The following is a 25,840-nucleotide window of genomic DNA, read 5'->3' as shown; positions in this document are numbered from 1 at the left end:
CCACTTTTGTTGGGTCTTGTTTTGTTACTTTCCCAAAACAGATTGGACTGGAAGTATATGGTTGTGCTCACTGTATGGAAACACATCACCCTCTCCCATCTAGGAAATCACTTCAGCCACAGACTACAGCAGGGAAGCGTCATCTGCCTTCTGCTTCCTAAAGCCTGCATTTTTGTACACTAACTAGTGCTATTAAAGTAGCTTATGCCTTGGAGAGTGATGAAGAGGGGGTTATTCAGAATGGAGCCAATCATTGGCCTATCTAGTCCAGCACCTAGCAAACCAAATAACTGTGAACTGGCACTTCTTCAAGATTGCAACATTCAAAAATATAAGAAAGAAAAAAGATCCCCAAAGTCCCACCAACATTCTCTTTGCCAGTAATGCAACAGAGAGCCTGTCACTGGGATTCTCCTGTTTCCTCGAGCCTTCCCTATGGAGGCTGACACTCAGTTGCTTCTGGTGAAGACTGAAAGATAGCTTCAGGTAATTCCTTCCCCTTATGCCCAGAGGCAAGGGTGATCTCAAACTACATTTCCATCGATGGATGGGCAGCCTAACCAAACCTATTTCTGGACTGCAGGACTTCAATATTCCCTCTTTAGATCAACACATTCTTTGGCTCACCTATTTCTAAGGGAAAATGTCCTTCCTGACCCAGACAGGCAATCAGTTTATGCCTAGAAGCATGATATTTGACTAAGGTGTGAAACTTGTATTATGAAACCCACAAATCACGGAAAAATCACTTGGTTAGAGGTGTCCTTACAGACTTGAAACTCAGGACAGGGATCTAAAGTTTTGCTAAAGTTCATGAGTTGAACCTTCTGAGGAAACCAGGAATGATGCATGTTTTCATGGCTTTTAATGTTCACAACAAACATACAAAGAAGTTAGATAAAAACATAAAAGACTGTTGTTGGAAGGTTGTAACATGACACTATTTTCTTAGAATCCAGAGTGAACACATAAAACCCAAAAAAGACAGAGAGAAAGCAGGTTGCTTATTAAATCAAAGGCATAACTCACCTCACCTCACTGTAGGCTTGCAGCAAACTGACTGCTGCTAGACCCACACATACATGAAATTTAAAGCGATAGCCTATAATTTCAACACAGTTTTAAATACACCACCGTGATGAGAGCAGGTATAAGGCAATGCAACGTCTGTTGGGGACTTGGGATTCATTTGGCTGAGAGAAAGCACAGACAGACACTAGAACCAATGATCACATGAAGCAGCACCATCCAAACCCAGCTCTGATTGGATTTTCCTGATTGCTCCTTCACTTGTGGAGTAACACATGTTAGTTGTGTTCATGTAATTACCTGGCCCATTCCTAGATTTGGCCACAGTATCAGCCTCGATGTGACCTTCCATTACAGGGATTCTGCAGGCTGGCTATGCAACCAATATGGCTGTTTTTCGTTTTATTAGGGTGCTGTGATAAGCTACAGGGTGAAAGCTACAGCTCGTGCTAATCTGCTTCCCCATTTTCCTAAAGCAGCTGCTTTCAATCTGAAATTTCACACGTAGTTTCCATCCAGAGGAGACTTATTTTTCTGATCTTCACTGTACAAGGTAGGGCTAATGGACTAGCATCCATTCCTCTCACATTAAGGCTCCCTTACATCACTCTGGCACTGTAAAGGGACTTTAAAGTGGGTAGAAACAGCCCTGAGCATCCTCCCCTTCCATTGCCCCCAGCTAGTACGGCACTCGTAGAGGGTTTGTACATCAGCCCTGATCTCACTCCTCAGTGTAGGGAGCATGTCATGGTTGGCTGGACCTGGGGAGTGGGTGCAGCCAAGGCATAGCTGGAGCATATTAGCCTTTGACTACCCCATCTTCCCATAAGAAGATGAGAATAAGAAACCAAGGAAAATAGCATAAATTAGAGCAGCTCTAATCCAAGGGGTCAGACAGGTTTCCAGCTGCCACAGAATATGGGGAGCACAAAGATAGCTCGAGGCAACCTTTACTCCTCATCTGTTCCTGCCCCAGATAAAGGGACAGAGACTGAGAATGAGGCTTTTTTTAATGTTGTCTTGTGTTTTTTGCAAAGTCATGCCTAATTCACAACTTGGACAAGAGCTTTTTTGATTGGCTGTAATCAGTCCTGGCTTAGAGGCACAAGGAATTTTCAAAGGGTCTCCTTTGGGCATTCTGCATAGGACTGGCCTAGCTAGTTTTCAAGGTGAATTTTCAAAGCAGCATGTGTGTGGCCTTTGAAAATCTGCTCTTAGATGGGTGATTTTGCTAGAAACTCCACTATATCTGATGCAACCTTATGAAATTGTCTCAAACTTTTAGCAGCCTAAGCACAAAACCTACTCACCTACCCTGTGCTAAGTGGGTTGACAATAATGAACAAACAAATCAAACCCTAAGGATATAGTCCTGACTCACCAAAAAACATATCAAACAACAACTATTCCTTCTCTGGGTGAGCAGAATTTGTGAAGGAAGATCTAAAAGCACTTAATGAGAGCTGTTCGTAATGCTTTCAATGGAACCTGTTTCCATGTGAAACTCAACTAGTCAAACTGTGTTTCACTGCAAACTCAAGCTAGAAACCAGATCACCAGCTGGTGTGACTCAACAAAGGTCCAATCTTCTGGGATGCATCTGGTGTAGGGTCCCCTCTTTGCCTCTCCATACCCAGTTCTTGACCTGGACACCGTCCCTGCAAAGCAACTCTAAGTCAAACGGGAGGATCTTATCCAACCCAGGTTTCCAAGATGTTTCTGGGAGTTAGACACACAATTTCCAGTAACTTAGGTGTCAGGTGTGGGGGCTACATCTCCAAGCTAAGTCTTAGCCTCAAAATGGACCAAAGTTTTACATCAGAAGAAATGAAAAGTTCAGATTCAACTCAAATCTCTTCAAGGAACCGAAACAACAAATCTCTTCAAACTGAAGGAAATAAAGAACAGAACGAGGAACTAAAAAAGCACTGCTAATTACAAGATCAGCATGAAGATCAAACCATGAGTGGGCTGGGCCAACCTTTCCCGGCAATGGGAACATCAGAGTGTATTTTAGCAGTTACAGTGCAACATGGGATGCTACGTTAAAGTTTTCCTCTAAAATGACACCAATAATATTAAAAATTGAGGTTGTGCTTTTTCATCCATTTCATGTTAGTGATGCTGTGATATGTTCTTGCAATATCTGTGCTACTTATAGGTGATCAAAATGTTCTGAGGCGCAGAATATGTAAGTATTAAAATGCATGTATATTGTATCAGAGTCCTTTCACTGAAGTGTCCTGAATGTTTCTATATGGACTGGAAATCCCCATCTCCCTCCCTTGCAAAAAAGGACTCTTTTCAGAGATGTCTGGTGCGCTTCTTTAAGATGGAATCATCACTGACATGTCTTTCCTTGGGACATTTTGATGTTTTCAGTTCTGGTCAGGAGACCGTGACTAGGCAGGGGGGAAAATGAAAAGTAACTCATTTTGACCTCAGAAGTGGTCTGAGTTTTGGATGGAAGGTCAAATCAGTGTTATTTTACCTGCTACCATCCACTTCTAATACCTGTAAATGCTGCAGCTATACCATCTACCATTTACAAAATACAGCCCTATGCTATCCCAGCTTCAGGGGTATTGCAGGGCAGGTTGGTGGCCTGTCAGGGGTACAAAGGGGCAGTCAGAGCATGATGTATTCTGGTGAACCTGGCTGGCAATGGCCCCTTGAGGGCCATTACTGGCTTTCACAAATTAGAGCAGCCAACGAGGCTGTTCTACCTTGTGTCAGAGGCCAATTCAGAAGTTCCCCCTGCTGCAGGGGTGCCATGGTTTACCCTGGTGCACCTAAGGATATAGTTCACAGTGCTTAAAATGCTCATAAGCCATAGGCAAAAGCAAGAGAGCAGTAGACCAAACTACCATGAAAGCTCTATGAAGTTTAGAAGGTCTGCTGGCTGAAGTCTGAGATCCCACCACAATTTACGCTAACACAGTGTGGTTCTTTGTCTCCCTTTAGTGGCTGGCTCAAGCAGTAGTAGTTTATGCTTTAAAATCTAGAGATCCCAATGATCTGACTGAGGTCGTTAGAGCTGTGTGGGAACAGGAATTCCTATCCTGCAGAACATTTTCTATTTATGAGAGAAAAAAAAAAAAAAAAAGTCATCCTGAACCAGTACAAGACGTCCTGTAACCAAAGGCGGGCCAGCGGGAGAACTGTCAGGAAGCCAGCCAGTTAGCCTGCTTGCTTGGTGTCAATCGACAGTTCTGATGGACTCAGATTTCTGCAGACTATTGTGATTTAGTCGAATCAGCCTTTTCCAATAGAGAACTGTTCCACTGGAAAATTTTTGAGCAGCTCTAATCTTTACCACTGACATGTAGCCCACTGAGCTGGTGGAATATTCCCCAGACAGATTAATCTGAAAACCAGCAAATGTTGTCAACACTGAATTTCACAAGTAGCATTGCACTAGCAAGTGCAATTTTTTCATAGAAAAATTGAATGCCTGAAAAGTAAAAATTCTGGGGTTTTGGCCAAAGCCCAAAATATTTCACCAGAAAAACCTGAAATATTTTTGTTTTTGATTTTACACTCAAAACTTGACATTTTATGTGTGGGATGGGGGGACCCATTTTTCAACCAGCTCTAATTAGGACCTGATTTCCAGTGACCTGGCCCTTAGACAACACTGCCTCTTGCATGTTGGTTGGTCCATTAGCAAGACTGCAGATGTGGCCAAAATCACTGCTAGTGCATGCTGCAAATGCCAGCTGGAGGCTCTGTTCATGTGATATTGGCATGAATCTCCTTGAGAGGGGCAGGAGCTCTTCATTTGTATGTTTGCAAATCAATCTGTGACTGATTCTAACAGAGAACTAAAAATAATCCAGCTGAAACCAGCTCTTGAATGAAAGGGCCAGTGGGAGAGAATTTGGAACCAGGAAAGAACATCACAGAACCATGGAGAAATAAAGGCACCAAGAAATTATCTGAAACCAATGTCATTTACCCTCTACTTTGATTGAAAACGTTTGTTAAAGCTGAAGCACGAAGACAGGAAGCAAACAATTCTGAGTGGGAAAGGGATGTGTGACTGTTAGATCAGTCTCCAAAGGCTGCACGAGGATAGAAGGGATGTGTTTAACTTTAGAAGCTCAGAGAGTGAGGGAGATGAGAAAGTGGGAACTGGCCTTAGTGCTGTCATGCTAGCATGCAGGTTTCTGACACTCAAGATTAAAAAAAAGTCTGTTGTGCTAAGCAAGCCAGACCCCTGGAATCCTGGACAGATGGGAAGGAAACCAGTTTCTGTTTAGAGTTTTGACAAAGCAACACATCCCCACGGAATGTTTAAATTCAATCAAATCAGTATTTTCTGACCCAAAACTGTCCTATCTGAAATCTGTTAGCTCTACTAGTCAGTGCTTAGACTGGGGACGTCCTAGTGCTGTAATGGTAGGAAGCTGTGTTAGTGGTTGCCTTCTAACTCAGCACTCAGCCAATAGTGAGTGGCTGGAGGCTTTCTTTCAGATGAAAGAAAAAATGAGGTCCTAGTAATCTTTAGAGACTTCTTGATGCTATCTGTGGTACCCTGGCGCAATTTCCAGTGTCAGTAATTAGCTCCTTCCTCCTAATATTCCTGCTGCAATTTTAACTGGATGCAGTGCTCTGCTCTCAGTGCTTGTAATGGTGCTGTGCGCCATTAAACAATTGCCAAACTTCACAGCAGAGGGGTGAAAGTACAAAGCCAGATTCTTTCCTGCAGTAGGGCCTTGTGTGATTCTGCATGGTAGATATAGCCAGCCATAGGAAGATTATCCCAGCATAGTGGGAGCCTGTGTAGCACAGAACCAGCATAAGAACTCCTAAACCACCCCCTCCCTGTTATTGAAATGGGGTCACGGCTAGGGGAAAGGGCTATGCCCAGAGTTCCCTTCAGTCTGTTTGATACCTACTTGCCATTATGGCTCCTTGGGAGCAGCTTCCAGGCTGCAGCAAAAAGCAAACAGCAGCCACAGGATCAGGGTAGCCAAAAGGAGGCTCAACAAAAGTAAAGGGATATGAGTTGCTCTGTGTGCTTCTTATCTTCAGGCAAAGATTTGGGACACAGTGAGTAAAGAACTTTGGAGGGAAAGGCACAATATATGCATGTAAGAATTCACATACCATGTGAGTTAGAGAGACAAGAAAAGTCCTGCTAACTACTTCTATTGTGCATTTCCTGCTGGTTTGTCAAGGAATTTTGGAAAAGCAAAAAGTTTCTCAAGTTTCTAACTCCCATTTGGTTTATAACTCCAGGATCAGGATATGAGCTTTTTTAACCTGAAATCTGGCCAAGGGATTCTCTTCTGGCAGAAAGACATACCTGAGAAATTTCACCAGATTGGTTTATTTGGGCAAAGAGTCTGGAAATCTGGTGGGATGTTTCCAAATATAGTTTAGAAGGGAAAGCTAGTTATAACTAGAGCTGGTTTGAACATTTTCCCCTAGAGAACATTTTTGACAAAAATGAAAATATCTTTTGAAAATGTTTTGGATTTTCAATCAAACAAATATTTGGTTTTTGGTCACTATAAACCAAAACATTTAAAGGGTTTTTTATTAAGACTTTTTAACAAAATGGGACACCCCAAACATTTCATGTGATTAGAAAGTCATTCTGTGCTTCAAAAACAATAATTCCCCCTTCTCCCCCCAAAAAAATCATTTTGGTGAACATTTTTTGCTCAGCCTTAATTACAACCTTCACCAAGTAATGACTGTACATAATAATGAGTAGTGTTGTGCAGCAGAAAAGTATGAAATTAATTTTCCATAGCATGGCTCCCAGCTTGGATGGTACCCAGTGTTAATTTAATAGTTTCTGGATTTTTTTTCCTTTAATTACATTAATTTCCTCAGCAACAATTCTGTGTCCCCATGTGAAAGAATGTCTGTTTGCTTTGCATTCGTCTCTGGCCATGGCCTTGCTTTTTGATTAGCTTGCCTTCCAAGTTGCATAAGTCTATTTCCTCCCATAATTAGGATATCAGCTGTATAGCTTAAGCAGATGAGGATATTATCTAGCTAGCCAATTAGCTTACTTACCATGCAGATATCCTGCTAGAGCTTAGCTAGCATTTTAGCTCTCATAATGTATGACTCATATTCTAACACATCGGAAATCAATGAGGCAACAGTCCTGCCACACGGTAACTTGCTCTATGGCAATACATCTGTTAAGATGAATTCATAACAAGGCACTATTTACATTTTTTTTTTGCTCGTTTGCCTTTGTCCTATCTAATTTCATGGCCTTTCCTCTTTTTAATAGTGAGTACCAGTCCTGAATTTTAGACGTGGGGCTTTGCTCTATGGGAGAGATGCTTAGAGCGGCAGATACCAGTAAATTGGTCCACTGTACCCTGTCTACACATGCACATCACACATCATTTGAAAGCCTGTTATATCAACTTTAATGTGATGTACCACATGATGTTCGATGTGGAGCTGTCAAGTAGTGCCCTTACCATAGAAATGGGGATAAACAATGATACCATCAACACAGTAAAATGACCACTTTGAAATCTTTGCATTCATTTCTGAATATAAGGACATGATACCAGCCATACTGGGTCAGACCAATGGTCCATCTAGCTTAGTATCCTGTCTTCTGACAGTGGCCAATGCCAGGTGCTTCAAAGGGAATGAACAGAACAGGGCAATTATCGAGCAATCCCTCCCCTGTCGTCCACTCCCAGCTTCTGGCAAACAGGCTAGGGACACTCAGCATGGTGTTGCCTGACCATCCTGGTTAATAGCCATTGAGGGACCTATCTTCCATGATATGCCCTCTTTGTTGTTTCTTTTCCAAACTGAAAAGTCCCAGTCTTTCAAGTCTCTTCTCAAAAATCGCTGTTCCAGACCCTTAATTATTTTTGTGGTCCTTCTCTGTACGTTTTCCAATTCAAATATATGTTTTTTGAGATAGGGTGACCAGACCTGCACGCAGCATTCACAGGGTGGGCATATTATGGATTTATATAGCAGTGGTATGATATTTTCTGCCTTATTATATAATCTTTCCTAATGGTTCTTAACATCCTGTTAGCTTTTTTGACTGCTGTTGCACATTGAGTGGATGTTTTCAGAGAACTATCCATAGTGACTCCAAGATCTTTCTTGAGTGGTAACAGCTAATTTAGACTCCATCATTTTGTATGTATAGTTGGGATTATGTTTTCCCATATGCATTACCTTGCATTGATCAACACTGAATTTCATGTGCCATTTGGCTGCCCAGTCACCCATTTTTGTGAGATCCCTTTGTAACTCTTTGCAGTCTGTTTTAAACTGAACTATCTTGAGTAATTTTGTATTGTCTGAAAATTTTGCCACCTCAATGCTTACCCTATTTTCCAGATCATTTATGAATATGTTGAACAGTACTGGTCCGGAGCTCTGAGAGACGTCACTATTTACCTCCCTCCATTCTGAAAACTCACCACCTATTCCTTCCCTTTGTTTCCTATATTTTATACAGTTACTGATCCCTGAGAGGATCTTCCCTCCTATCCCATGACTGCTTACTTTGCTTAAGAGCCTTTTGTGAGGGATCTTGTGTTAGGCTTTCTGAAAGTCCAAAAACACTATATCAACTTGTCCACATGTTTGTTGACTCCTCAAAGAATTCTAATAGATTGATGAGGCATGATTTCCCTTTGCAAAAAGCCTTCCCCAAACCATTTTCATCTATGTGTCTAATGATTCTGTTCTTTACTGTAGTTTCAGCCAATTTTCCTGGTATTGAAGTTAGGCTTACCAGCGTATAATAGTCAGGATCACCTCTGGAGCTTTTTTAAAAAATTGGCATCCCATTAGTTATCCTCTCGTCATCTGGCACAGAAACTGATTTAAATGATAGTCATTAAACTAACAAACTGTGATATGTAACCTATGTATTATTTCAAGACATAACATTGGATTTCCTTGTGACTTCAAAGCATCACAACAACAATCTAATGTATTTGTACATGTATAACTGAAATTGTACAGGTATAATTGACATTTCTAGTCAACATCATCATCATCTTCGTCAAGAGCGTTACCACAGTCCTCACTGCTTTGGCATGGACTCAGTTCTGTGCAGAGAAGATTGTTCTGATTACAGACACAGATAGTTGTGCAGCGACCCCTATTTGTATTGGCACAGATAAGGTCTTGTAGAAGCTCAGATGCCATTGGGCTCCTGAAGAATACAGGAAGTAGTTCATCATCCACATTTTTCCCATCCAGATTGCAATGGTGATCCAGTATCTGGCTTACCTATGTGCAAAGACCTCCAAATCTGTTTTTCCAAGATGTTCTGACATGCTTTTCAAAACTGTTCTTACGTGGTGGCAGTTTGGCTCATGACTTGATGGCTAGATTGAGGCACAAGCAATTCAGGTCTCTGTGGGTCTTTTCTTTCTCACTCTGGTCAGACAGCTGCCATCTTTCGTGCTGCAGAAATTGTGACTTGTCTGTCACTCTCTCCCAATTTGGTAAGACCTCTGAAGTGATAAATTCCCTTTGTTTGGACAACATTAAACACAGATTTTTCCCAGCACCGAATTGGGATGACACAGAGACTTATCCTGTTAATACATGTCCAAGGAGAGGTATGTTGCAGAAGTAAGGAGTGAGTGCATCATAAATGGCATGCACAGGTATGAAGTGATACTTTTCAGTTGTGCTGGTTATGGTGCCAGTTTCAATCCACATTATCTATGTGTTCCATACTTTCAAAAAAATGTAACAGCAAGGACAAAACATCTGTATCAGGTGATCTAATTACTATGGTTCCTTTGAGACCAAGAGTCCCAAAAGCCATACTGGTACATACCACATGCAGAAATATCTGTGTGTCCACTTCCTCTTGAGTATGGTACATGTCTTGGGTTTCTTCAGCACCTCTGCTGGTGATGGACTTTGCTACTTCACCACTGGAAAAGCCTCCAGAAAGGAGTGTTTGTGATGGGTGTGCTCCTTCAACCATATATTCAGAGGAATTTTACCAGTGACTACTTGTTGGATGCCAAGTTTAGAAACTTTTTCTGTGGAGGCACAGGGCATTCACCAATCACTTGGTATTTCTTGCATCTAACCTTAGATCCTGTCCAGTGCTATCTTTCTGAAGTTTTCATAGAGTTATTGTTGTCATATCTGTCAAAGACTGATTACAGAATTAGCTTTTGGAGAGTTGCCACACACATTATAATCCTCACAAATATATGTCCGCCTGCTGCTTTCAGAAAGGATGATCCATTCGCAGCGAGAAACAAGGAGGCTGCTTTCCTTTTATAGCACCTTGAGTCACTTATTCCTCTTGTCCGTTAACCCACAGAAATGTATGTAGCTTTATATGTCAGCTTGACAGACTGGTTTTCCCTGAAGACAGTTTTGCCTCAATACCTCTCTCTAAAGCTATGCCTCTATTCCAACGAGGGATATTTAGCACACATTCCTCTTCTGGGTCCACACCAATTCTGCATCCTTTGATGATTCCAGCAGGCCATCCAAGCCCCATGCAACAGAGAGAGGCAAACACATCCCCAAGTCCCTGACAATCAGAACTGGGGGAAAACTTCTTCCCCACCCCAAGCCTGGTGATCAGTTAGAGCCTGAGCATTTGAGCAAGACCCACGAGCCTATTTTCTGTACCACCTCAGAACACTAATTTACTCCAGTTGGTGTCCCAGCTCTAGTGCAACTTTCACCCTGGGACACACACAGGCTGCCCGATCTTATTGGTTAATGATCCCTTTTCAGGGATGGACAATGACATAGATCCTTCTCGGTCATTCACCACCATTCTTAGAGTGATTCCTTCCTTTCTGCAAAGGCCTGATTGGCACCATGAAGTGTAACCATGCCTACACATGGTTGTTATCAGTCTTGTTAGTGGAACCAGGACTAAACCTAGTTTAGCTGTAAATGGAGACTAGGACAAACCATGTTCAATACTGTTGCAGCTAGCCAAGTCCTTGGCACTGAGCTTAGAGAAATTGCTCCTCCTTTCTAAAAATCTCTCATTAGGGTTTCTGTAAATTAGTATTTTGGCTCTATGGAAACTGTTCTCCTCAGAACATAAACTAATTATTTTCTGTTGCTCCAATGAAGGATGTCCCTGGCTCCCTGCTGCTTTGATCAACCGGAGCTGCAGATAATCCAGAGATAAGTGGTGTATTCATTTACTGTATGCTCTTGTTTACTAGAAAAGTCTTTTAATTCAAAGGAGCTGAGAACAAATCCTCCATTCAGACTCTCTTTTCACCACAGTAAGTATCCCAAATCTGTGGAACCTAACAGGGGACTCTTACATCCTTGCCTTCTCCTCTCTTATGCTACTTCGACACTTGGAGCTGGGGGTGTGATTCCCAGTTCACACAGAAGAATCCATGGAGCTAACATGCTTAAAACCAGCAGTGTGGCTGGGGCAGACTGGGCCCTGGCTTGGACTGGCAGCTGAAGTTTGTCCCCAAGAGATCTGGGGGGTTAAGTTGTTGTGCAGCTCAAAATCAAAACAAAACATTTTGTTTGACCCAAAATTATTTTTTTCTTTTTTACATCTGGATTCACAGATTTCATTTTCCATTTGAACCAAAACAATTCTTTGCCTCACCCTCAATGTTTCTGAATTGCCAGCAAACTGAAAAACCCATTATTTATCTTGCTCTAGGCCCAGTAGGAGACCAAATGGGACAAACCAGCATTTGCCACCGTCTTCTGCCCATGGCCATTGTTTTCTTTTGAGTAGACCGAATTAAAGAGAGACCATGTGGCTTCTGCACATGTCTCTCTGCTATTCTCCAGCAGTGCTTGTGGTGCAGGGCTCTCAAGCCTAAGGACAACCTGGCTTGAAGGGAGCTGGAAGCAATGATACGTGTCCAGTCGTCTGATTAGGTGGCAATGGGAAACAACACTTAGGAATCAGGTATGCTTTAAATCATAGATCAAATCAGACAGGGAGAAACTCTGGGCCCCAATCCTCCCATCTGAAGTGATGTCAATGGGAGCTTTATCTCCAGCAGGTCTGCAGTAATGCTTGTTGCTAATTAAGGATGCAATTTTCAAACAGGCCCAATCTAATTAGATGCCTAATTCCCATTGAAAAGCAGTGGGAGTTGATGGTCATATTTGCCAAGCTATTTAGGTGCCCAATGATGCAGATAGGCACCTAGTGGAATTTTCAAAAGCCCCTAAGCAGGTTAGGCACATAGGTTCAGGTCCTCAAAGGTATATTGCACCTAACTCCCATTGACTTCAGTAGGAGTTTGGCACCTGTGATAAGGCAAGGCTTCTCCCCAGCTGCCAAGTGGCAAACTGACACACCCACAGTCTCTCTGAGGCAATTGTATTGTCCAGCTTAATTAACAAAACAGATCTTCAGCTCACCCTTAACATCTCAGCCCACCTCATCTTCCAGGTGACTCAGGCTGTCCTGCTTCCCAGCCTTTGTCAGCCAGCTCCCTTCCAACTCTGCTCTGTTTTCACTGAACTGCCCTCTGCCCCTTTATAGCCCAGGAGCAGACCTGCCCCTTTAATTGGCCCAAGGGGAACACCTGATCTGGCACAGCAGGGTTGGTCCTATTTCAAGTGCAGGAGCCAGCCACCCTATGACAGTGCCTAAATAACTTGCGTAGGAAGAGAAAGAGCTTGAAACATTAGGTCTGATGCAAGATCTCAGGCCTGAACCAAAGTCTGACTTCAGGAAACAGCAACTGCTTGCCTGCTTATAAGTTCACTGACTGATACAGGAACCTGGCAGAAACACAGCATTTTTAATGCATTGGCATTTTTAAGGAGCTGTAGCAGAAACACAATATTAAAACAATAACATTCCACCACTCCCCTGATACATAGTGACTGCAGAAATACAATCCTGGGTGACAGTACAAGTGCTCCCCGAACAGCCACACAATATAGGGAGGAAGGACAAGCTCTCCCCAAGAGGCAGTAGTGCATGAACACAATCATGACAGTACAGAGACACCCTGAACTTAAAATAGTAGAGACAGGAGGATGGATGAAGATGTGCTTGATTTGGAGGCAAGATGTGGAAAAATAGCCAACATCAGAGATGCAATGTGAAACTTGTTTGTATCAGAGCATAGGAAAGGGGGTCCCCACAGGGGCAACTTTGTTTGTGGTTATTGTGGGCAGTGCTAACGAGGTCTGCCAAGTCAGCTCACTGCAGAAGCTGAGACGGCATCCAGAGGGGAACTCACACCAGCACGCACACTTGACTGACAACACCTTTGACCATCTGGACCCTGACTCCTATTGATTTCAATGGGAGTTAGGCGCTTCACCTGCTAAAGTGCTTTTGAAAACCCCACTAGGTGCCTAGCTATATCCTTACGCATGTAAGTAGCTTTGAAGATCTAGTGGTTATCTATGTTAGGCTCTTTGAAAATTGCTGCCTTTATCTCTCTCTCTCTTTCATTCTTTCTCTCACGTTTCCTCCCTCAAAGGTGAACACAGCAAATTTCTGACATGATCAGACTTGTGGCCTGTCTAAATCAGCGTCCTTCAAGTAGTGGCCTGCATTTGATGCTAAACAGGAAGCAAAGCTCCCTATCCTCCAAAGCGGACCTAGCCAACTGTGCAAATACTGTTTCTGACTCACGTGCCTGTCTCCTCTAGGGCTAGTAAACAACTGAGGCTGAGGCTGATGTGTATATGGTAAAAATATTCTTTGTTAATCATAAGAGAGATCAGTTTTTTCCCTAAAGCATGAGTTTAAATGACCCTTTTCATTATCTTAGGAAGCATGACTGCAGATGTGGGCTAATTTTGATTGTAATCTCAATGGGCTGTCATATCATTAGTAGTAATAACATTATCCATCCAAGGATTATATTTGTTCCAGGGATGCCCCTGCAGTAGTGAATTCCACAGACTGGCTATACAGATGCAAAATCAGATTCTCAGCTGGCGTCAACCAGCGTAGCTCTGGTGACATCAATGAGGCTGTGCTGGTTTACACCGGTGAAGGATCTAGATTGTATATGCCATGGGGCCTGATCTGCAAGAGGCAGGAAAGGACTTTATGGATATGAATCAGTAAAAGGACTAAAGGGTGGATTTCTAAAGGTATTTAGGTGCAGATACTCATCTAGAGGGATTTTCAAAAGCACACAGGCACCTAATTCCCATTGGTTTCTATGGGAATTAGGCACCTAGATGATTCTGAAGATCCGCATAGGCACAACTCTACATCTTTAGGCACCTAAATATCTTTGAAAAGCTGCCCCAAAGTACTTTTAACCCCCATTCACAAATCTGATGTCCTGACTTTCCTTGATTCAAATGGACATGCCATTTGGGACAAGAGGATTTCCCCTCTGGTCAGCCCTGGAGCAGGTGAGGCGTCTGTTTATGGGGAGATACCAATTTCATCTTCAGTGTTCTAGAGTTCTGTCTGCAAAGCTCTTATTTCATATAAGCACATTGTTCATCTTTTCACTACCCTTCTTCTCATAAGCACTACAACTTCACGCCAGATTAATAAATACAAGTACACCCTGCACAAATATACTGCAAAAATTGCAACACAAAGAGGTGCTGCCTACCCCACCCCATTTTGGCTGGCATAGAGGATTATGACATTTTGGATTATTTCCCAGAATGCACTATCTTGCATGGCCTCTCCACTGCCTATCCTCATGAGAGAGGAATCCTGGAGCCCTATTCAGGGTCAGTCATGTTTTTGCATGTGACCCAGAAATGAATGGTTTTTCTGTTCTGGAAAAATCAAAGGATGGCTCCCGAATCTTCAGAGACCCCAGAAAAGCATTTTATTTTATGGTCATATTGTGTCTTTCATACACAAGGATTCCAGTGCATTATAAAGGCTTTATTTTAAGGATTTCTTTAATCACCACAGAAAAGCAACTGCTTCTGGGGTAGGACATGGTAGCTATTTAACAGTGCCGTGCAACAAATCACAGCAGTTTAGGACAGGAAGTGAGAGAGAATAGTGTGTCCAGTTGAAAGTATAGGGAGAATTTTAAGTAGGCAGAATATAAATTACTCCTGCTGGAATGTGATCAAGGAAACACCAGATCTGAAAGACATGTCAGAGGGGAATACCAGGTAAAACTTTCATGAAAGCAGGGAGCATTTTGTGTCTACTAATCTGCTGAGGAGAGATGAGACATTCACCCTTCTCGATCTGTCAGGGAATCAGGTTTTATAGAATCCAGCTATACTGTGTCCCAGCTAAAAGGGGTTAGTATTTAAAGTAATTTACATTGTGCTCATATACATATGGCTGAAAGAGGAAATCAGGGAAGTGGATTAATGTAAGATATAGTGCCTAAGCCTGTTCTAATTTCTCTCTGTCCCCCATTCTTGTGGTACCTGGATGCTAGCTAAGAGCTAGATTGTTCCTGAAACAAATGTGGTTCAGGGGAGCAGTGGGGAATAAAGGTTCCCCCTGATGCCATTGCATGGTGACATCAGGTCCACCCCATCATGGTTCCTGAGGCTGTAGTGGATAAACTGCCCTCAGGAAGGAAGGGGAACGGGTGAGGAGTAAGCAGACACAAAGCTCCACATCCCCATACACTGACCAGCAGAGCTGGCTGCATATGTGCAGAGGAACATACTGCCTGCTTTACTCAAAGGGATGTGGAAATTATTGTTCCCCCTCACAAAGGAAGAGAGGTGCAGGGGTGGAACAAGCAACCAGAAAGAAAACAGTGGGGCAATCTGCTGAACATCTTAGGGCATGTGTACATTACAAACCTGAGGGTATGTATACACTGATGGTGGCAAATTCACCACCATCTGAGAGATCTATCCAGATCGATTGAGTGGAAGTGAAGACCCACTCAATCGATCCAGAAGTCAATTTGATTAAACCACCTCCTCAAAAGGTGTAGCGCTGCGTCGACGGGAATGCATTTCCCATCGGCGCAGCACAATGGAGATGGCACACTAAAGGGAAGTTACAAAGTTGATGGGAGTTACGCAAGCTACTCTGCGTAGCTTGCATAACTCCTGTCAACTGCTGCCAAATTTCCGGGTCAGTGTAGACTAAGCCTAAGTTGACCTATGTTCACCATACACCAACATAGGTCTACACCTACACCAACGTAGGTCCTAAATCTCTCGTGAAGGTGTAGTTATTATGTCGATGTAGTAGAGCACTTACTTCGGCATGAGGAAGGCTGTAGCGTAAACACTGAGATAATTAGGTTGACATAAACTGCCGTATGTCAACCTAGCTGTGTAGTGTAGACCAGCCCTTAGATATTTATACACAAATGGAAGGAATATGGAAAATAAACAGGAAGATCTGGAAGTGTTAGTGCATAAGCTAAATCAGTGGTTCTCAACTAGGGGTACACGTACCCCTGAGGGCATGCAAAGGTCTTCCAGGGGGTACATCAGCTCATCTAGATTTTTGCTTAGTTTTACAAAAGGCTACATAAAAACCACTAGCAAAGTCTGTACAATCTAAAATTTCATGGAGAGAAAATGAGAAAGTAAGCAATTTTTCAGTAATAGTTTGCTGTGACACTTTTGTATTTTTATGCTTGATTTTGTAAACAAGTAGTTTTTCAATGAGGTGAAACTTGGGGTGTGCAAGACAAAACAGACTCCTGAGAGGGGTACAGTAGTCTGTAAAGATTGAGAACCACTGACTTAAATTATGACTTCCCTGAGACTTGGTGGGATAAAAAGATCTCATTAGTGGAATATTGATATAGAGGGGTATAGCTTGTTCAGGAAGAACAGTCAGGAAAAAAGTGTTGTATTATACATCAAGAATATATATACTTGTTCTGAGGTCCAGAAGAAGATGAGAGGCAGTTGAGTGTCTCTTGGTGAAGATAAAAAGGGAAAACAACAGGGGTGATGTCACCGTAGGGGTCTTCTATAGCCCACCAAATCAGGGGGAGATGGATGAGCCACTTCTAGAACAAATAATAGAGATAGCCAAAACACAGGAACTAGTAGTCATGGGGGACTACCCAGACATCTGTCGGAAAAGTAATATGGCAAAACATGAAATGTGCAGTATGTTCTTGGAGTGTTGAGGACAACTTCTTATTTCAGAAAGTGGAGGAAGTAACTCGGGGGCCAGCCATTTTAGACTTGATTCTGCCAAACAGGGAGGAATTGGTTGCAAATCTGAAGGTTTAAAGCAATTTGGAAAGGAAGGAGTGGTAGTAGCAGAATAAGGACAATGGATTTTAAAAAAGCAGACTTTAAAAGAGTCAGAGAACTGGTGACAGAACTCAGAAGAACCAGGGGAACAAAATCTAAGGGATAAAGGAGTTCAGGAAAGCTGGCAGTTTCTCAAAGAGACAATGTTAAAGGCACAACAGCAAACTGTACCGATGCTAAGGAAAGTGAGGAAGAATAGTAAGAGGCCAATAAGCTGCATCACAAGCTTTTTAATGACCTGATAATTGAAAAGGAATCCTGCAAAAATGGAGACGTGGACAAATTGCTAAGGATGAGTGCAAAAGAACAGCACAAGCACAAGCATAGGGGCAAAATCAGAAAGGCCTGCTCTACCCTACAGAGTTAGGTTGACCTAAGGCAGCTTACTTTGATGTCACTCCGTAAGTGTTTACACTAAAATGAAGCACCCACCGATGTAACTCATCCATTACACAACTTAATAACTTCACCACTGCAAGGGGCGTATTGCTTAAGTCAATGTAGTTAGGTCGACGCAGTGTCAGTGTACACATTGCGTTACTTACATCGACTGTTACCACCTTTCAGAAGCCCTCCTACAATGCCCCATGCTGACAGATAAATTGGTGCAAGCGCTCCAGTGAGCGTAGTGTGGACATGTAAAACTGATCCAATTACTGCGGTGGTTGTACGTTGATGTAACTTATTGATTTAATTTTGTAGTATACACTTGCCCTAACACACAGAATGGGTTACATCTAGTAAGGGACATAAAGGGCAATAAGAAGAGGCTTTATAAATGCATTGGGGGCAAAAGAAAGCTGAAGAAAAGCATAAGCCCTCTACTTAGCAGGGAATGAGAGCTAATAACTGATGACATCAAGAAGGCTTAAGTGTTTAATGCCTATTTTGCTTCAGTCTTCACTAAAAGGGTAAATTATGACCAAATACTTAGCACAATTAACATTAACATCAAAGGGGAAGGAACACAAGCCAGAATAGGGCAAGAACAGGTTAAAGAATATTTAGATAAGTCAGATGTATTCAAATCAGCAGAGCCAGTTGAAATATACCCTAGGGTACTTAACCAACTAGCTGAAGCAATCGTTAGCGATTATCTTTGAGAACTCCTGGAGGACCAGTGAGATCCCAGAGGGCTGGAGAAGGGCAAAGATAGTACCTATCTTTAAAAACAGAAAAAAGAGAACCTGGGGAATTATAGACCAGTCAGCCTAACTTTGATATCCAGATAGATACTGGAACAAATGATTAAACGATCAGTTTGTGAGCACCTAGAGGATAACGGGGTTATAAAGACAAGCCAGCATGAATATGTCAAAAACAAAACATACCAAACCAGCCTCATTTCCTTTTTTTGATAGTTACTGTCCTAGTGCTTAGGGGGAAGTTATAGACCTGAAATACTTTGGGTTTAGTAAGGCTTTTAAGTCCCACATGGCACTCTCATAAGCAAACTGGGGAAATGTGGTCTAGGTGTAATTACTATAAAGTAGGTGCACAACTGATTGAAAAACCATATTCAAAGTGTAGTTATCAATTGTTTTCTGTCAAACTGGGAGGACATATCTAATGGGGTTCCACAGGGGGTCTGTTCTGGATCTGGTATGATTCAATATTTTCATTAATGACTCAGCTAATGGAGTGGAAAATATACTTATAAAAATTGCAGATGAAACCAAGCTGTGAGTGATTGCTAGCACTTTGGAGAACATTAGAATTCAAAATTACCTTGATAAATTGAATTGGTTTCAAATAAAAAAGATGAAATTTAGTAAAGACAAGTGCAAACTACTACACTTAGTAAGAAAGAATCAAATATACAACTACAAAATGTGGAATAACTGGCTAGGTGGTAGTACTGTAGAAAAGGATCTGGGGCTTATAGTGGATCATAAATTAAATATGAACCAACATTATGATGCAGTAGCAAAAAAGTCTAATATAATTCTGGGATGTATTAACAGGAGTGCGAGGTAATTGTCCCACTCCGGTTGGCAGTGGTGAGGCCTCAGCTGGAGTAGTGTGTCCAGCACCACACTTTGGGAAAACTGTGAACAAACTGAAGAGGATAGTAAACTTGACGTATGAGGAAGGTTAAAAAAATGGATGTGTTCAGTCTTGGGAAACACCTGATAGCAGTCTTCAAATCTGGTAAGGGTTGTTATAAATAGGATGGTGATCAATTGTTCTTATGTCCTTTGGAGATAAGACGAGAAGCAACTAGATTCATCTGCAGCAAGAGAGTTTCAGTTAGAAATTGGCAGAAATGACTTTCTAACGGTAAGAGTAGTTAAGCACTGATATAGTCTCCCTACGGAGGTTTATAAGAACAGGTTGGACAAACAACTGTCAGGAAGGGTCTAAGTTTACTTGGTCCTGCCTCAGTGAAGGAGGATGGACTAGATGAACTCTTGGGGTCCCTTCCAGCCCTACATTGCTATGGATCAATGGTGCTTCACCCTGAGATAGTGTGCTTGTATGCCATGCCTTCCTTTCCCCTCACACAGCTGCCTATACGCCACGCCGTCCTTCACCCTCAGACAGCTGCCTACATGCCGGGCAGTCCTTCACCCTCACACAGCTACCTACACACCACGCCTTCCTTTCCCCTCACACAGCTGTCTACTCGCCGTGCCGTCCTTCACCCTCAGACAGCTGCCCACACTGCATGCCTTATTCTGGGTCATGCCTAAGGCCCAATCTGGCCTTAAGCTATGTACAATAAAATTCTCCTCAAAGGACTGTGTCCCCACACCCCTCCTCCTATTGCAGTGTGAAGGAATTGCATAGTGAAGGAGAAAGCCCCGCCATTGTATTCTGAGAACCTCACCCTGGGCTCTCTTGTTTGGAGAGCTCATAATACCCATTGGAGTTTCACCTGCCTCCACCACAGGTGTTGTCTGTTACTGGGATCCTGCCCCTCAGCTTGGTGTTTGCCAGCAGGCTCTCGGGGCTTGCTCACTGGTGTGGACTTGTGTTGTCACTGTGTTATCCCACTGTGCTTGGCCAGCCTGTGCTCCCTGAGTCCCACAACTGGTATGTGGTACAGGATAGCTCCTCCTTGGTTGCTTAGTGATTGCATGTTTCACACAAGCAATGTAGGCCAGAGAAAGTGGAGTTCGGCTCTTTCACACATGAGGTGGTGCTATCCCAGAAAGGGGGCTTGGAGATCTGGTAGTAAGTCACTTTTAAGGCCTGGATGGCTTTGCTTGCCCCAGGGTTCATTATTTCATTACTGTCAGGTTGGTTAGTCCACACAGCAAATCTTCGGCTAGGCAAAACGGTGGCTACCCTGACCAGTTTGAAGTGGGCCTGGCTGCTGTACTGGCCCAGACAGATCAGCCCAGGACTGGGGGAATAGCAAGATAGCTTGAGATCACTTTTGCATCCCGCTCCTGAGCTATTCCAAGTGTTTTTTTGGTCAGAGCTCCAGCCATGGCACCCAGTATTTCGGGTGCTTACATGATCCAGACATCCAAAGCCCTGAGCTATCATGAACTTTCCAGGACCACAGGCAATATTAAGTATGGAGTGCGCTTGCTCTTGTTGCATTTGAAAGGAGTCACTGTGTCTTATGTCTTTGGTTCAGGGTTTACTTTAAACTATTTTTAAACCCTGACACCAAAATAAGGCTAAGTCCCATGACAGTTAGTCACAGCCAGAAATCAACCTACCGATGTGACAAGCGTCTCCTCGTGTGGTGTGTGGAGATAATCAGAACTCTAGGGTTGGCCATACTCCTGCGTGGTTCCCGAGATCAGCACTTAAAGCAGGAATAAAAGCCCTCAGCTACACAAATTTATCCTCCAAATGCAACACTTCTTAGGGCGTGACCAACTTTGCCAGAGGAAACATTTTAAACTGTCAAACTTCCCCACACACACATTCTCATCAAATGCATACACACACACACATACACACTTTCCTATAATACAGTCCCATAACCACACACACAGTCCTATAACATACACACATACATCACTATAACACACACAGTCCTATAATGGGCACACACATAGTCCCATAAAATGCACACATGGCCCTCTAACATATCCGATTTAGACCCTGTGTTTTCAGTGTTAACTTTAGCTACACCAAGAGCTGTTCCCCATTTCACTATCACCCGACGGGCCTCCGCAATGAAACACCGATGGAACTGTCAGATTCCAGCAGCTGCCAACACTCTCCTTTGCTGCCCGCCTGGCCTCCCTCATGCCCTGCTTGGCTCAGCACACAGCCCTGTGGGCCAGGGAGGCAGTAAGCTGCAGGCAGGGCTGTGGGGGTACGTGGAGAAATGGGGACCAGCAAGACTGTGAGGTAGGCCGGAACTGGAGGTGGGGAGAAACCCAGTGACTCTGAGCTGGAGGGGCTGGCCCTGGAATGGTTTTCCATGGTGATGCTACCTGATGCACAGGGGAGCCGAGGCAATAATGCCAGAAGGTGCTAAGGGGTGATGAGCAATTGTGCTGGGGGATCAGTCTGGAGGCACTATCCTGAGGCAGTGACAAGGGAAGTGGGACTTGGAGGAGTGAGGGGGAGCAGGACTGGGGCATGGAAGCTAGGGGAGGGAGCATGGGGGACAGCTGAGGAGGGGCTTGGCGGAGAAGCAGGGCCAAAGACGACCTCTGCTCTGACGACTCACCTGTGGCTTCCCACAAACACGCGCCAGCTTGACGAAGTATTGGAAGCTTGTCAGAGCAGGGCTCTTCTCTCCCCCAGTCCTCCAACCAATGCCCTCATTTTGTGCCACGTGCCTCTCTCATCCCCCACAATCCCCCCAACTCCCTCATGCTGTCCTACAGCCATGCTGCCACTCATTCCCACTACATGACTTTGCTCACTCTCCCATGCCCTTGTACAGCCCATGCCCCCCTCCATTGCCCCCACACCCACAGGCAGCTCTGTTTCTTTCCAAGCCACCCCAGGCACTTGATATTTACATAGTGTGTGGGATTCCCTCTCTCTAAACAATGCCTTAAAATACCTCAGTTACCCTGTTCAGAGCAGGGAAAATGCATCAGGAAATAGCATGCATGGAGGACAGGGCTTGCTGAGCAAACCCCATGGGTTTGGATATTGCTGGGGGACTGGGACAGATCAATTCCATGCCAATGGGCCACTCCCGCAGAATTTGGACAGGAAAAAACTAGTGGCAGTAGTCATCCCTGTGAGATTTGAATAAGTAAATACTTCAGGAAGGGGAATCACTGAGGCTTGGGCCACTGCTTTTGGAGACCTGCTCTATTTTTATTAGAAATTCATTGTCTGTTGTTTATTATATCCTTTGCTGAAAAGGCTAAAAAGTTTCCCTCCCTGGGTCTGGTGGTTAACTGGCCCTGGGAACACCTGACTGATGATGCCACTTGAAAGCTGAGAGCCATGTTTATTACAAAGCAGCTCTGATCTTGGAAACCTGCACATTTGTTTTTGCTAGAACTATTCCACTTTCCACATCAACCCATACGACCCTTTCCTCATTATTTGCAAACCACTGTTCTCAGGACTGCATTGCTGGCGCCACCCTGTCTTGATTTCTTCAATCTCAGCCCTGAGTTTCTAGTCACTTTGTGAAGTGGATGGCCAGAATAAGGTGCGGAAGGCACTTCCTTTAATTTCTCCTCCTGAGAGGAGCTGGAGTCCCAGAGTGCAGCTTTGGAATCATCCCAAGCCTGCTTTGCTACTGTCCATGTTTTTATTCTTGTCCAGTTCTCTAGAGTTATTGATCTTTGACCATCATTATATTGTTTAGCCTTGCCAGGCTGATGTCTCTCAGTTTAACCCATGAAGTCACTGAAAGAGCACAGGGACAGCTAAAGAGAGAAAAACACTGAGTAACCTCCTTGGGTTGACTTTCTTCCAAACAATCAACTAAATTCTCCAAAAGCTGCCCTGCTGGCTGGGGGCCCCTTTGTACAGGTGTGCTGAAAATATCCTGCACAGACCTCGGCCAATGCTCTTCAGTTCTGACCCACAGGTACCCAGCCACTCCAGTCTTGGTGAGTATCCACAAGACTCTGCAATACCATCTGGATCCAGATCTGCAGCATCTCCTGCATTTCCAATCCTGGGATCGTACAGATCTCTGCCAAGGCATCACGGTGCATGCAATTTTGGTGTCATCTGCAAACTCTGATGTTTGTGCGCAGTCAGTGAGTTAAAAATAGCAAATGATTATGAATGAGGAATTATTTAAAATGAATTTACATGCATCTTGTGCATGCATGCTCATGTAGAATTTCAGAGAGTTCAAGGCACCATCAGATCATCTAGTCTGAACTCCTGTATAGCATAGGCCATTACATTTCACTGTTACTTCTATATTAAATCCAGAGACGTTAGTTAGATCAAATATTTCAGTCCTCAGGAAAGCTTAGTGTCACCGGCAAAAACCAGGAAAGACCAAGGTGCCACCAATGCCTGAGGCCTTGGGCTGGCAGGAAGTGGGTTAGGTGAGACATGCCCAGATGATCCCAGTAGGCAGTCCATACCCCATGCTGCAGAAGAAGGCAAAAAAGTCCCAGGGTCCCTGTCAATCTGACCTGGGCAAAATTCCTTCCTGACCTCAAATCTGATGATCAATTTTACCCTGAGCACATGAGTACGACACACAAGCCAGGCATCTATGAAGAGTCTTCTCTGTACAACCTCAGTACTGGTTCATCCCATCCAATGATCCATCTCCTGCTGTGGCCAAGCTCTGATGCTTCTGAGGAAGGCCAAACAAACAGACTAACAAACGAAACCCCACTCCAAAAAACCCAGAACATATCTGGCCAATTGTGCATTGGGGAAGATAAATCCTTCCTGACTTTTGCAGATGACAGGTTGAAACCCTGAAGCATGAGATTTGAGTATATGTCATGCATGTGTAATTGTGCATGCATGTGCATGTGTTTGTAGTCACATACCTTCCCAATAATCAGGAAGAGGGGGAGAAGAGTTGTGTTTAAAATCCCCCAACACCACTCAGCTGGGATGAGCCAGAACTCTTCCTTCTCGCTGAGGGCTGGGAGTACTGCAGAAGGGAGATCATAATTCTGAGTCAGTTTTTTCTGTTCCCATGAGCCCATGACGACCCTGCTCTTGGTGTGATTTGCCAGCAACATTATCTGCAAGGACCAAACAGAGTTGAGCTGGCTAGGGATGACAGAGTATTTGCTGCTTTGACTTCTAAGCCACGATAAGTTTCACAGCAGCAACTGCAGCAAACAGAATGATTGCCAGCTCCTTGTCTTTGAAGGTTGTTTATTGTATCCTGGTGTCAGGGGATGGGTGTGCATGTGTACATGTGTTCGACTTCCTGCTCAGCTTTGGTAAATCATGACCTGCCCCGGCCAGCATCCTCCTCATTTCTTAGTCATATTCACCCAGTGAGTCCCAATCAGGAGCTGTGGCTAAATAGCTCAGAAGAGCTTAAAAATGGTGGGTGTGCAGGGGAGGGCCAGTCTCCTGTGGGTCTGTCTAGGGCCCAAGGGGTTGTTCTAGTAGCTGGGAGTGCTGGGGTACACCCCAAGTGCTCCAGAAAGGTTGCTTACACCTGGTGTAGGAGTTGGCTTAGCAGCTCCATGCAAGCCAGGGTGTCTCATTGTCCTAGGGGAATCCTGCACCAGCTGCTAAAGCCTGCATTTAGATGCCTTTGTCCCACCAGAGGGGTGCAAAGCTGCCAGGGTGGGAAGACGATCTAGCTCTCAGTGCTGCCTTCTGCACTGGGAACCTGGAAGGGTCCAGCTTTACTGCTGAGAGGTTGAGTATCTCCTGACAGAGATTCTGTGATACCAGGACTGGGCTCTGCACACACTTTCTCTCTGCATGCTCTCTCTCCAACCCCAAGAAGCAGCCAGTTCCACTCCATGTGTTAATGGGGTCCTTGCTGGCAGGTTCAGCATGGAGGGCCAGGACTGGCTGCATTTCTCTGTCACCTCACGGAGTCCCTCCAGGTCAGAGATGAGTTGCAGGAGGTGGTGTGTAGGCCACCCCATGTTCTGACAAGCAGAGCAGCACTGACTGGCACACAGAACTTGCTGTGCTACGTGAACCCTTGCGTATCGCCTCTCTTGTGGCGTGGTGCCAGATGATCTCAGCTGCTTTGAGGTTCTACCTCCTACAACATGTTACTTTCAAAGGAGGTCAAACCCCAAGGTCATGGGTTAATTTATCTAACACAGGGAAACAGAGAAAAGGCAGCACCATTACTGCTGGTCTAGGGGTGAAAAGGTCAGCTGTGATGAAGCTAGGGGAGGAGGAATAACACCGTGAACTGCAGTGTCTACCAAGAGAATGAGGCCTCAATCTGGAGAAGTTTATGATTATTTAGTATGAGTAGTAAGTAGTACAGCAGTCCACTAAGGACCAGCAAGGAACAGGGCCCCAGCATGCATCGTGCTGTACAAACCCTGAGTAGCAGAGGGTCCCTGAGAGTTCTCAGTCTAAACAACATTATCAGACCCAAGACAGGGAAAGGGGCAGAACATGACAATAGAGTGAACAATGTGATGATGGCAAACGGCCTGGTAGTGCCATGCTTTTCTTTTTTGGGGAATGGATTTAGTTAGGAGGGAATCAGCTATTGTGACAGGGTCAGACTAGATGGCTACCGGAACGTGCTACTATTTGAATTCTGGGAGGTGTCCTTGTGCCCGCCCACTGCTAAAGGCTCCTCCCCCAA

At 44.0% G+C, this 25,840-nt stretch overlaps 1 protein-coding gene across 1 annotated transcript in view; it reads right to left on the bottom strand.

The window, feature by feature from the left end:
- The window catches only part of LOC137153347 (endothelin receptor type B-like), a 58,548-nt gene extending 46,086 nt beyond the window's left edge, over positions 1-12,462 (bottom strand). The window contains exon 1 of the mRNA XM_067548558.1: positions 12,391-12,462. The gene's annotated coding sequence lies outside the window, so the exon portion shown is untranslated. The remainder of the gene's footprint in view (positions 1-12,390) is intronic.
- Positions 12,463-25,840: the final 13,378 nt, after the last annotated feature.

The sequence above is a fragment of the Emydura macquarii genome, unplaced genomic scaffold, assembly GCF_026122565.2.
Source record: "Emydura macquarii macquarii isolate MOO-44397 ecotype Brisbane River unplaced genomic scaffold, CSIRO-AGI_Emac_v2 contig_1253, whole genome shotgun sequence".
In the NCBI taxonomy this organism is placed as follows: domain Eukaryota; kingdom Metazoa; phylum Chordata; order Testudines; family Chelidae; genus Emydura; species Emydura macquarii.
The sequence above is the reverse complement of the archived record's forward strand: the minus strand, read 5'-3'. Positions and strand labels throughout refer to the sequence as shown.